This window comes from Homarus americanus, unplaced genomic scaffold (genome assembly GCF_018991925.1).
Source record: "Homarus americanus isolate GMGI-L3 unplaced genomic scaffold, GMGI_Hamer_2.0 scaffold32929, whole genome shotgun sequence".
NCBI lineage: Eukaryota > Metazoa > Arthropoda > Malacostraca > Decapoda > Nephropidae > Homarus > Homarus americanus.
Window position 1 is genome coordinate 19,862,236 of NW_024737097.1, and position 13,190 is coordinate 19,875,425.

Consider the following 13,190-nt stretch of genomic DNA (forward strand, 5'->3'; position numbering starts at 1 on the left):
TACTAATGACAATCACAAGGTTAACTACTGCTACAAATTACCATATAGTAGTTAATAGTTTGGTTAATTAGACAGGTAAACTAAGAAATGCCCAACATCTTGCCTTTGAACACCTTTCATGAATAAAGTTAAAGGTGATTGATTTTCTGTAGTCTGCCTAAAATATTAAACCACACAATATACCGGACATGTAGAGTCTGTTAGTAACTTTGATTTAGTCGTGGTCTGGGTTGGCCGTCCTGAGACAACACACACTTCTTGGTAAACTCAGTCCGTTATAGTACTGGGACGGAATATAAGGAATGGCCTTAACAGGTGTGTGTGTGTGTGTGTGTATGTCCTTATTTGGATTTTTGTGTGTGTGTGGGGGCTCGCTCCCACAGATACTTCAAAATGTCGTAAATGGTAACTACGTCAATCAAAATGTAAAATCCCAGTAAAAGTGACTGAATTAAGGTAGTAATAATGTCGGGAAGTGTACGATAATTCACATTTGAAAATTTGTCAACACTGCGACGATTGCTTATACAGACTCTTTTGATTAATTAAAGTTATTAAAGTAACGATTGAAAACTAGTATCTCAAATTTCCTATTTAATTAAAGCGGAAATTGTTTTAGATTTTTTAGATTTAGAATTTTTTATGAAGGAAGGAGGGGGGTGTAGCGATGAGGACCAACTGCTATGGGCGGCGTGATCCTAAGAAGGTTATGAACCACTGCTCCAGCAAGACTAGGGTCAGTAGGCGGTCATACCCAGTGCTGTCCTCCTAGTACCGGTGTGAAGGTTAACGAAAGCTTATAGACAAACCAATAGCCGGTGAGGTGAAGATACTGAAATTGACGAGGACTGCAGAATATTATCAAGTATTTGTCAGTGTAGTAAAGTGTTTGTAAGTGTCGTGAAGTGCTTGCAAGTGTCACAAGGTGCTTAAAAGTGTCTCAAAGTGGTCTTATGTTTCAATAAGTGATTTTAAGTGCCGTAAAATTTTCATAAGTATTGTTAAGTGATCACATGTATCATAACATGTTTGTAAGTAACGTAAAGTGTTTATGTTATAAAGTGTTTGTGTTATGAAGTGTTATAAGTGATGTGAAGTGTTTGTGTCATGAAGACATGTGTCAAAAAGTAATAGTGGGTGCCAAAAACACCCATACTTGTCATAAGAGTGTGGTATAAGGTGGCATAAGGTGTTAAGAGTGCCATACAAGTGTCACGTTACGTTACAATGATTCCTGTAATACCCAAAAGTTTTACAAAGTGCTTTTAAGTGCCAGTAGGTATGATAAAGTGCCATTACGTTTAATGAGTGTGGTAAGATATGGTGCACAACGTAAAGGTGCTATGGCGTTGTCAGAGGTGTCATGAAATGTCCTAAGGTGTCATGAAATGTCCTAAGGTGTCATAAGTGTCCCAAATTGTCAGTGGTCTAAAGTGTCTTAAAGTGTCAATACTCTAAAGTGCCGTAAAAAGCAATATAGTTTATGTGTTAGTGTTATAGAGTGGCATAAAGTGTCATAAAGTCTCGAATATTTAGTGTCCAAGCAACATACAATAGTGTCATACGGTGTCGCAGTGTCATAAGGTGCTGTTAAGGGTCGTAAAGTGTTCAATAAAGTACCATTAATGAATTAAAGTCTCGTAAAGTGTCATTAATGTAGTGAAGTGTTGCTAAGTGTCTTGAACTATCGTAAGGTGTAAAATGTGTCAAGGAGTACAGAAAGATGTCAACTGCCATGGGGAGCTACCAGCACAAGGTAACTACTAATAATACTACTGTTGTGTTCTTGACATATTGAACAAGTACTTTTAGTCATCCATTTGGCCTAAACTCATGCTTAAAGGCGCTGGTTCTGCCTTAGTGGTTCCTGTAAGTTAAGTGTGAGTATCATATAGGTGTGTGTGTGGGGGTATACAGCAGGTAATATCAACTTTATTTTTTCTTTTCTTTTTCCAGGTAAGTGTAAGTTAAAGCAGCCCTTCGTGGGACACCAACACACCATATCTCAGGTACGTCCAAGTTAAAGGAACGTTACGCTTTTCCCCTTAATCTTTGAGGACGTTGGTGTCCCTCCCTTATCAATGAGATAGTGTGATGCCCCTCACGTCTGACACCACTCTTTATCCTTACACCGTCTTTGTGGTCGCCTGTAGTCCCGTTGCTGTCTATATGAAAGTCTTTCCTTCACTCACGTCGTGTATGAGGGTGCGCAATCCTCCCCCTCCCACACCCTTCCCGTCAGAGCTTGACCTCTTCCATTCAAGTGGGTACAGTGATCACACTCACCTGTTTTAGAGGCATCCGTATCTCCTGGAAAGATCTTGCTACACCGAGGTAAAGTGACCCTCACCATGCTGTCATGGTTTCATTATCTTGCTTTATAGGCTAATAGTCTGTGTTGTAGAGGCGTCAAGTCCTCTCTATTAGCTGTTGATTCGACAAACTGGTTCCAGCCCTAATTGGTAACAAGAAAAGACTAACAACCTAACCAAACCACTGGGACTGGAGCTTAGTAATAACAGGTTCCAATGCCAGTAAGTACTAATTCCAATGGATCCCAATTTTAATGGGCTCCAACCGTAATGCCCAAGGGGCAAAAAGGATTAATTATAATTTTATAGTTTGCCCCGCGAGGGGGCTCATTTATTGGGCACCCCCTTGCATCCTGTGCGAGGTGAAGCGCAAAAGCGTTTGCAGCGCCCAACTGGGAAGCATGCGTAGTTCATGCTTGCCTTCATGACTCATGCATTAAGGGCGTAAAAGCCTGAAGATCATGGGTTTTGTCAGCAAGTTACATAAAGTGACAGGATAATGAGTGTGTGTGGGGGGAAAATTCCCGGTACAATTCATCTGTTTATGGCAAAGCGTGGCAGGTCCCTAATAATGTCAAGTACCAGGCCTGTCTCTAGGAGGAGGGATATCTGTTCAGGGAGGGAAGAGGTGTTGGTAACGGCTGGGGACCTGACGGAGGCGGTCATAGGGCAAGTGAGGATGTAGTGAGAGAGGGTGTGAGAGTCGGGTTGACCACAAAGTTTACGAATAGTACTGCCAGGCTCAGGGTTGCCAATGTACTCCCATAGGTACCATTATCCTATTGGCGCAGTCTCATGGACACAATCTGTTGGGATCGGGTCAGAGATTGATACTCTTTGTAGTGCGGTTGTCGTCACCGGTTCGTCATAGTGTGCTGGGGCTAGGCAGTGGAGTGGAGGATTACTTTTGACCGCGACTGTATGTCTGACTGGGAATGAAAATGGTGTATAGTGTGACCGCTGTGGCACTAAACCGTTGTTTTAGGTGTGTCCAGTGTTCGTCGAATGCTTCTCGTTGAGCAGCATGTATGCGAGATTTGAGATGATTTAGGGAGAGGACGAGGGTGGCTTCAATGTGTCGCTTCTTTGGCAAACCGATCAACAGTGTCACAGGCAATTCCTATAATTATGTGACGGGATCCAAATAAACTTGACACGGGTGTCATCTGTTTGTTCTAGCCCGGCGGCGGCGGCTAGGGTGTGTTGGGCGGCAGGGGAGGAGGGGGAGGGTAATTTGAGCCTTGCAAGCGCAGAAATGCTGTCACTGATTATAGATTAGATTAGATTGGTCAGGAGGGGGCTAGTTTATTGGGCACCCCCTTACATCCTGTGCAAGGTGAAGCGCAGAAGCGTTTACAGTGCCCATCTGGGCACTGTAAGTTCAGCTAAGTTCATGCTTGCCTTTATGACTCATGCATTAAGAGCGTAAAAGCCTGAAGGGTCATAGGTTTTGTCAGCAAGTTACAAAAAGTGATAGAATGATGAGTGTGTGGGGGGAAAGTTCCCGGTACATTTCATCTGTTTATGGCAAAGCGTGGTAGGTCCCTTATAATGTCAAGTACCAGGCCTGTCACTAGGAGGAGGGATATCTGGTCAGGGAGGGAGGAGATGTTGGTAAGTATTATTATTTTTTTTTATTGGGCACTCCCCTACATCCTGTGTAAGGTGAAGCGCAGAAGCGTTTACAGCGCCCAGCAGGGAAGCATGCTAAGTTCATGCTTGCCTTTATGTCTCATGAGTTAAGGGCGTAGAAGCCTGAAGAGTCCATGGCTTATGTCATCAAGTTATTGGAAGCTCCAACAACTTTCCCTGAATACGAACTCGCAACTTTCGACTTAAAACAGATACCTACATTACTGCTAGGTGAACAGGGACCAATGAGGGCTAGGGAGTATGTCCAAACAACTTTTCCACCGGCCTGGGAATCGACCCCATGACATCTCGCTTGCGAGGCAAGAGCGGTACCGTTCCACCATCGGCGCCCCCGGTGGTGGTAACGGCTGGGGACCTGCAGGAGGAGGTCATAGGGCAAGTGAAGATGTTGTGACGGAGGGTGTGGGAGTCGGGTTGGCCACAGTTTGCAAACAGTGCGGCCAGGCTCAGGGTTGCCAATGTACTCCCATAGGTATTTTTTTTTTATTTATTTATTTTTTTTTTTTTGTTTACACGGGCACAGGTCACCGGACCCACATCGGGGCCTGGGGGACGAAAATGTAATAGTAGTAGTAATAATAATAATAATAATAATAATAATAATAATAATAATAATAATAATAATAATAATTCATAGTAAATAAAATGTGTAATAAAAATACAAAATTAAAAACATAATAATAAAGTAATACTACTAATAATTATAACAACACTAATAATAATAACAATAATAATAATAATAATAATAATAATAATAATGATAATAATGATAATAATAATAATAATAATAATAATAATAATAATAATAATAATAATACTGTAATAATAAAAATAAATACAAAAATGGAAAAAAAATCAAAAGTGAGAAACAATATATGTACGGTCCAACGAATTACCCAAAAGTACCCAAAAGTATATTAAACCAGGGTAAAATCTTAACGAATATATGTTTTACATCAATAAAACCTGATTAATAATGTTTTCATTGAAATGTACGGTAGTCAAAATAATGAAATAATAATCAGCGAAAAACGCTAAATTCCAAAGAGTCACCTATCCAAAATGGAGATATAATTACCGATGTTTCTGTTACTTTGGGGTATTTAACATAGCCGTAGGATTTACTTTTCGTTAGGTTAGGTTAGCGAAGTGCATCACGATGGATCTGAGTTATCTCCCTTGTTCACGAACTCTTTGGAATTTAGCGTTAGCCAATACTGAAAGTTTTTCGCTGTTTATTATTTCATCTTACAAATTATTTTTACAAAATTACACTAAAAATATTATTAGACATGTTTTGTGTATGTATAACAGATATTCTTTAAGATTTTACCCTGATTTAATATACTTATGGGTACATTTGGGTAATTCGTTGGACCCATATATGTATGTTGAGTTGTCAATAAGAAGAGAAACAATTGAGACCCTGCAATTGTGTGTAAATGAGGCAGAAAGTCAGATCAGCAACCTGGAACTTGGTCACAATTTTTGTGATGCCATACAGCAGCAGGGTCTACCATTAGACAACACAGTCTCGTGTACATAATCTGTTGACATCGAGTCAGGGATTGATGCTCTTTGTAGTGGCGGTTGTCGTCACCGGTTACAGCGTCATAGTGGCGTGGTGTGGCGCTACCCCGTTGTTTCAGGTGTGTCCAATTTTCGTTGAATGCTTTTCGTTGTGCGGCTTCTTTGGCAAGCCGAGCAACAGTGTCACAGGCAGTTAATCCTATATGTAACGGGATCCAAATAAACTTGACACGGATGTCATCAGTTTGTTCTAGCCCGGCGACGGCGGCGAGGGTGTGTTGGGCGGCAGGGGAGGAGGGGGAGGGTAATTTGAGCCTCGCTAGCGCAGAAGTGCTGTCACTGATTGTAAGGAGGTTCCGGCGTTCAGTGCGAACATAGGTCGCCCCCTCATGAATGCCCGCGAGGATAGCTTTGCTTTCAGTGTCAGTGGAGGAGGCCCAGTCGTGGACCCTGATTTTCCTGCGGGCCTCTGGTAGATTGTTCCAAGAGTTCACAACTCTCACTCCGAAAAAGTTTGCTGGTATCCCGTTAGTCACGGGTACACCTGACGATTTCGCACCATTTATCACCACACACTGTTTGCGGCCGTGCGGGACACTTCCCCGAATCCCGTACCCTTCCATTTTAATTAATGAGGTCCAGTGGTTTGAGTGTTTGCTCCCCCCTGTAATGAGTCGGATCCTTAGCATGTTGGAACAGAAAATTGTCTCTCAGAGTTTCTACAAAAAGAATAGCGGCGTTATTTAGGTCATTTGGCGTGGTTTCATTTCTCCAGTCGATGTCGCCATAGTTAAAGTCCCCCTTGATAAGGAGGTGGCTAGGGTTGAGCACCATTGCGTTGTCTATTAAGGCTCTTAAGTTCCTTTGGTTTAATAAACTACGGTTTGGGGATCTGTATGTGCACCCGACAATAAGTAAGTCTTTCCTCTTCATTTAATTTTACACCACTTTGATTCTTCAAAAACATTCTCCCCCTGTAGCCTCACCTGGCTGACTCTAAGCCTAAGGTCTTGCCTAGCATAGATAACCACACCCCTCTTGCAAGTTGCTGAGAAAGGTTCGTAAATGAGTCATATCTATCTATATTGAACTCACATTCCTCCGGGTCGATTCTCCTGTTCTTGTACAACAGGTTGGCAACACCTACTATATCAGAATGAAGTACCTTCAGTAGTATTTCAAACTTCTCTCTCTTGTAACGTCTCTGATCTTGGTAGTGATTCCGGCCTTCCTCCATTCTCAGCAGCTGCAGTGTTTGCTAAATACGCTGTATTTTGTGGGGGTGTGGTCAGAGATGACATTGTTTACATGGCGCTCGCCTCCTTCTCGGTAGGAGGTATAGAGCTGCTGGCGCTATCCCCTGGTTCTATACTGGTGCACTTGCTTCCACTACCTTCCCCTTGTATATAACCCATGCACGTCCGTCCCTGTTCCTCATCGAATCCTCCCTCTTCTGCTTCAAGCATCATAGGTGTTTTTTGTGCTGTTCCCTCTGTATTACCGTGTGATCTGGGTGTATGAATATATACCGAAATGCATCGCTCCTTGCTAAGTTTTTTGCCTTCCAGGTCATCTATAATTTGGTGTGAGAGTCAGTCTGCTGTTCAACTTTCCTCCACTCGGACGCTGCCACAACGCTCTCTGACAAAACTTAACTACACCTCTCCACCACCACCAGGCTTTCTGTTAAAAAGGCTGACTCACGGCTGACAGCCCCTTCAACAAGGAAAAAATCACTTGTGAACAACTGTTCCCACAGGTGAGGAAATGGACAAAATCTTTGGCTTCTGTCCTAAATACAATTTTTGCCAAAACGAACGAAGGCACGGTACTTTAACAATCTTACATCTCTGATAGAATATGACTTTGTTAAAAAAACATAATGAGACTGCTGAGAGTGGCACGATTCCCCTGGGGCCCCAACACTAAACAGCTGTGTGTGTTCAGTGTACAGTATGTTCCACTTATGTAACGTCAAATGTCTTTGATCACGATAACTGTTTCAGTCTGTCCACTTCATTGGCACAAGACCTCTCCAGTAAATTAGAGTCCATTTAGAAATTGGTTATTAATGTTCAACGTGATATTGCCGAGTATTCACTTTTGGAATTCTGTCCTCTGACAATATACAGTAGTTGTAAACTAAATGACATTGCAATCTATCTCTTTGTGTATGACAGGCACCAGCTTAACCTAACACTACCAAGGTGTTCGAGCCTACTAAGACCCATCCCTCAAAACCTAGAAGACTACTGGAAAGTTATGTTCTGAAAAATTAACGGGAGGAAAGATTGCTCACCAAAACCGGTTTTCCCTTAAAACCTATTTTTTCTCCAATGTCCATTTCAAAAGTTTAAAGTATGATACTTTCACATATTAATATCAGTGACAAAAATATATAACTTTAATATTCAACATCATTTAAGTGGAACATTGAATCGGGGAGGTTAAGGGTCGGTTGAGAAGCGCTATGCTAGTAACTGTAAATTGTGAAAGCATTACACTAGTTACTGTACATTGTAAAATCACAGGTACTGTAAATTGTAAAAGCATTGTGCTAGTTATTGCATAAAGTACAGTAAAATAATCAACGTGATACACAAATACACATTATTTTAACTGTTTAAAATTTTCCTTCTCATAAAAAAAATATTTGAATCAACCAATTTTATTTGTAAAGGGAGCAAAATTTGACATACTGTAAATCAAACGCATTCAGAAGTCTAATACTTAACGACACTAGCGCACCTAAACACCCTATTTTGACTACGTTTCTGTTGTAGACTTGTAACTTATTTCTTACCTTGAAAAAATTGCAGATCAAGTGCAGCAATATTATTTTTCCATTTTTTTTGTGGCTTTCTGTTTTCTCCTTAACAATTATTTACGTCCATCCAGCGACTTGTCCGTGTGAATGCTACCATGCATCAACTGTTACAATCAGCTACATATTATAATATGTATGTGAAGACGGACCAACCGAATCTACAGTATATTGCCAAACTTAATACAAGGTATTCATTTTAGCTCGAAATGGTTTGAAATAAGAATGCCATTTTCAACATAAAACGCCTAATTTAACGACCTATGTATGGATATGTGTCACCCCACTTGGATGACTCCCTTCTAGACGATCGTTTGTTTTATGTGAGACAATCGTCCTAGTGGGAATATAAATGTCGTTATTGTGTGGAACCTGAAATTTAAGTTTTAGGACTGATTCGACCTTTGGTCTCAAAACCAATGGGGACTTTCCTCTTCCTTGGGGTAAGGCACCTTTTACCATAATGTTCACTGGTACGGTTCTTACACATCTAAGCCAACTATTTACGACTACAGTTGTTTTGTATTGAAGACAGCTTCTTCCTTATCCAGGGAAAAGGCGCAAATCAAGTGCAGAAATTTTAATATTCGTACTTCTGTTTTGGCAGTGGTTATTTGTACGGTCACGGACCGTTGCTTGTCCAGAATTTGTTCTGATTGGTCGAGGCTGATGACCTCATGACTGGACAAATAACCAATGTGCATTTTTTTTACGGGGAATAACCCACACGGGCACAGGTCATCGACCCACAACGGGGTCTGGGGGGGGGGGGGAGGCGAAAAAATGACTCGGGAAAAAATTAAGGAAAAAAGACAATCTACACCACGAAGATGCCGGAAAACCATTTTTTTGAAGTGAGACATTGTAAGAGTATGGGAACACAGAGGAAGGCAGAGCATTCCACAGTTTGGCTGTGTGAGGAAAGAAGGATGTACTATAACGGGTTATTCTTGAGTGATCGAAATCCACACAGAAACGGTGGGCACCGCGGGCAAGACTAGTGTTACGAGCCCACGGCCTTGCCGGCGGTACACAGGATGCCAAATCCACCGAACATTGCCCGTTAAAGTACCTGTAAGAGGGAGAGAGTGAAGCAACATTGCGGCGAAGAGAAAGGGAAGAGAGATTATCAACTTAAGGAGGGGAGTTAATAAGACAAAATGCCTTTGATTCCATCCTATCTAACAATTGGACAGAAGAAGAGCCACCCCAGATACGAGAGCAGTACTCCAAGTTAGGACGAATGACTTTCTGGCATCCTTACAATATTCCCAGCTTTCGGGAGGCAGCTTTAACAATGTTGTGGATGTGTGGCTTCCATGATGACATATTAGACTAGAGGAAATGGTGAGGCCTAGCATATCTATCTTAGAATTTGGCATGGACCTTCGCCTACTATTGTTATTTGCCCGGCAATCGTTCAGAGTGGTCAAGGCAGATGACGCGGATTCTAGGCTACCGAATTCGGTCACTTGTAAACCTAACCTAACCTAACCTAACCAGCCATGTGTGCAAGTAACCGTATTTAGTAATCTAAGCCATTTGCCTCGACCAATTAGAACGAATTTCGGACATATAGCGGAAGGGAGGCATCTGGAAGTACACACACATCGTTAACATAATTATGGATCCAAGACAGAACATGGGGGACGGATATACGACTTTAGGATGGAGGCTGACGGGATAAAACATTTTCGATCTTGAAAATACTGAAACATACCTATTCTTACTTTTTCAGTTATGGTGCCCTACCACCGCGAGGGAGGAGGCTACTGGTGGATTCTCCTGCTGGTGATGACACTGGTGGTAGTAGTGACGGAGGCGGGACAAGGTGTGTTGTACCTTGTGGGGGAGGCTAACAAGAGGGGCACCAATCTCATCACTTCCTGGGTGGCGGCATCACTCAGTGTCTGCTGCCTCGTCTGCCACAAACGTGAGACACAAGGCTTTAATTAAGAAAATGGTTGACGTTGCAACATTTGAACATTATTTACTTTTACTTTTATCCTCTTCACCACTGATCTGCTCGTTAGCCACTTGGGCGATCGGTCACGTCTCTGTTACGCACTGTTGGTAAGTACTGGGCATGCACCGGCTCCTGAATGTACCTGAACCCGCTCCAGTGTTGGTCAAGTCTTGTCTTGAAAGAGCTCACACTCGGTGCGTCACAACACTTTCTGGTAGACTGTTCCAAGAGTTCACAAGTCTCACTCCAAAAAAGTTTGCCCTCACAGTTTTCTGGACTTGCGGCTTCTTCAATCTTGAGCTGTGACCCCCTGTGGGGCGAGCGTCCGCCAGCTCCAAGTAAGGACATTCGCCTGAGTAGTGCCCCTTGAGATGCTTATACACCTCAATTAGGTCCCCCCTTGCCCGTCTGTAGTATAAGCTAGGCAAGCTCAGGCGCTCCAATCTCTCAGGATAGCTGAGGTGCCGAAGTGCAGGCACCAGTCTGGTGGCCCTCCTTTGAATATATCAACCAACTGACAGTCCCTAGCATATCTCGGGGACCAGACGGGGTGACAGTACTCCAGATGGGGAAGCACTTCACTCTTGAAGATCGTTTCGAGGGACGGATCGTCTTGATGTCTGAACGACCTCCTTTGAAGATCCAATAATTTATTTGCCTCATTTACCTTCTTCTCACAATGGCCCGAGAACTTCAGCTCATTGTCAACATACACACCTAGGTCCTCACATTCAGTCTCAAATAGTGCAGTTTCTTCATCCTTTTGGGACATATGATACGCCTCCTTACCGTTGGTACGCCCCAGGTGCATCCTCTTACACTTCGTGACATTGAATATCAGCAGCCATTTCTTCGACCATTCTTGGAGCTCACAGAGGTCTTTCTGCAGCTCTTCACAGTCCGCTTGGTTCTTGATTCCCGAAATAACTTGGCGTCATCGGCAAATATTTGTATGGAGGAGTGTACAACGTCAGGCATGTCATTTATAAAACAACAGCGGGCCCAATACACTGCCCTGTGGTATCCCGCTTGTGACAGGTACGGGTGATGATTTCGTGCCATTAATCACCAAACACTGTTTGCGGTCATATAGACAGTCTTCTATCCACGCTAGGACATTTCCCCGAATTCCGTACCCTTCCAGTTTGATTTTCAGCCTTTCGTGGGGTACACTGTCGAAAGCCTTGGCAAAATCTAGGTATATATTGTCGATATTACCACCCCGTTCTAGAATATGGGTCCAAATATCCAATACCTTGAGCAATTGTGTTAAGCAGGAGCGCCCCAGCATAAAACCGTGTTGGCAATCCTTTACAAGGTTGTTTCGTAGTAGATGTTCCATCGTGGCATCTCTGATAATACTCTCAAGTACTTTACATATTATGCTGGTCAGGCTTACCGGTCTATAGTTGTTCGTGGAGTGACGATCGCCCTTCTTCTTGAAGATATGACTCACATTAGCCACATTTCATTCAATCGGGACTTTTTGTTCATCCAGGCATTTACAAAACAGGATCTTCAGGGGCTCTGCAAGCTCGTTGCACAACTCTCTTAGCACTCTAGGATGCACCATGTCAGGGCCAGGACTCTTATGGACCTTTAGCTTTGACAGTTTATTTCTAATACCCTCTTCTGTGAACACAATGTAGGTTAGTGCTGTGTCGACCCGTCTGTCCTCAAACGCAGGAAGGTTAATTGCATTCTCTCTTGTGAACACCGAGGAAAAGAAGCTGTTCAATGCCTCAGGTCTGATAATCCTACTCGCGTTTTTAATTTCGACTTTGCATGGCGGTAAAACATCTTTGGGTTTGACTTGACCTCGCTGGCAACCAGCCTCTGGAACTTCTTTTCAGCCCTTCTCCACTTTATCTTTGCTTGGTTTCAGACTCTTGCATACATCCTCCTGTCCTGCTGATCGTTTGACCCAACCCACGTCTTGAATTTCTGGGTTTTCTTCTTAACTTTGTCAACCGCTGCATGGTTCATGTGTAGGGATCCCCTCGATCAAATGGGTCACTTTACTCGTTATGATATTCAGCGTAGTGTCTGCGTTCTTGTGCCTTAATGAGTCAGGCCAGATGATACCCTTCATATCTTCCCTCATTCCATTGTAATTTCCCTTGTTATATTTGCACCTTGGCCTGGCCTTATCCTGAACTAGGTAACAGTTAAATCTGAATGACAACACTATATGGCGACTGGTGCCAACTGGGGCAAGGTGTTCCAGTTTGGCCACCATACCCTCCTCGTTTGTTATGATGAGGTCTAGTGGCTTGGGTGTTTGCTCCCGTCTGATGTAATGTGTCGGGTCTCTAACATGTTGGAACAGAAAATTATCTCTCAGAGTTTCTACAAAAAGAGTAGCAGGGTTATTCAAGTCATTTGGGGTGGACTCGTTTCTCCAGTCGATGTCGCCATAGTTAAAGTCCCCCATGATAAGGAGGTGGCTAGGGTTGAGCATCGCCGCGTTGTCTATTAAGGCTCTTAAGTTCCTTTGATTTAGTGGGCCACAGTTTGGGGATCTGTAGATACACCCGACGATAAGTAAGTCCCTTCCCTTTAATTTAATTTTACACCACTTGGACTCTTCAAAAACATCCTCTCCCTGTACCCTCGCCTGGCTGGCTCTAAGGTCTTGCCTAGCATAGATAACCACACCCCTCTTGCAAGTTTCTTGAGAAAGGTTCGTAAATGAATCATATCCAGCAATACTGAACTCACATTCCTCTGGGTTGATTCTACTGTTCTTGTACAACAGTGCTACAACTCCTACGATATCTGGTTGGTGTACTCTCAGAAGTGTTTCAAACTCCTCTCTCTTATCGAGAAACGTGTCAGTATTAGTGTACATGACATTCAAGCCAGAATTTGTTCTCGGTAACGTCTCTGCTCTTAGTAGTAACCC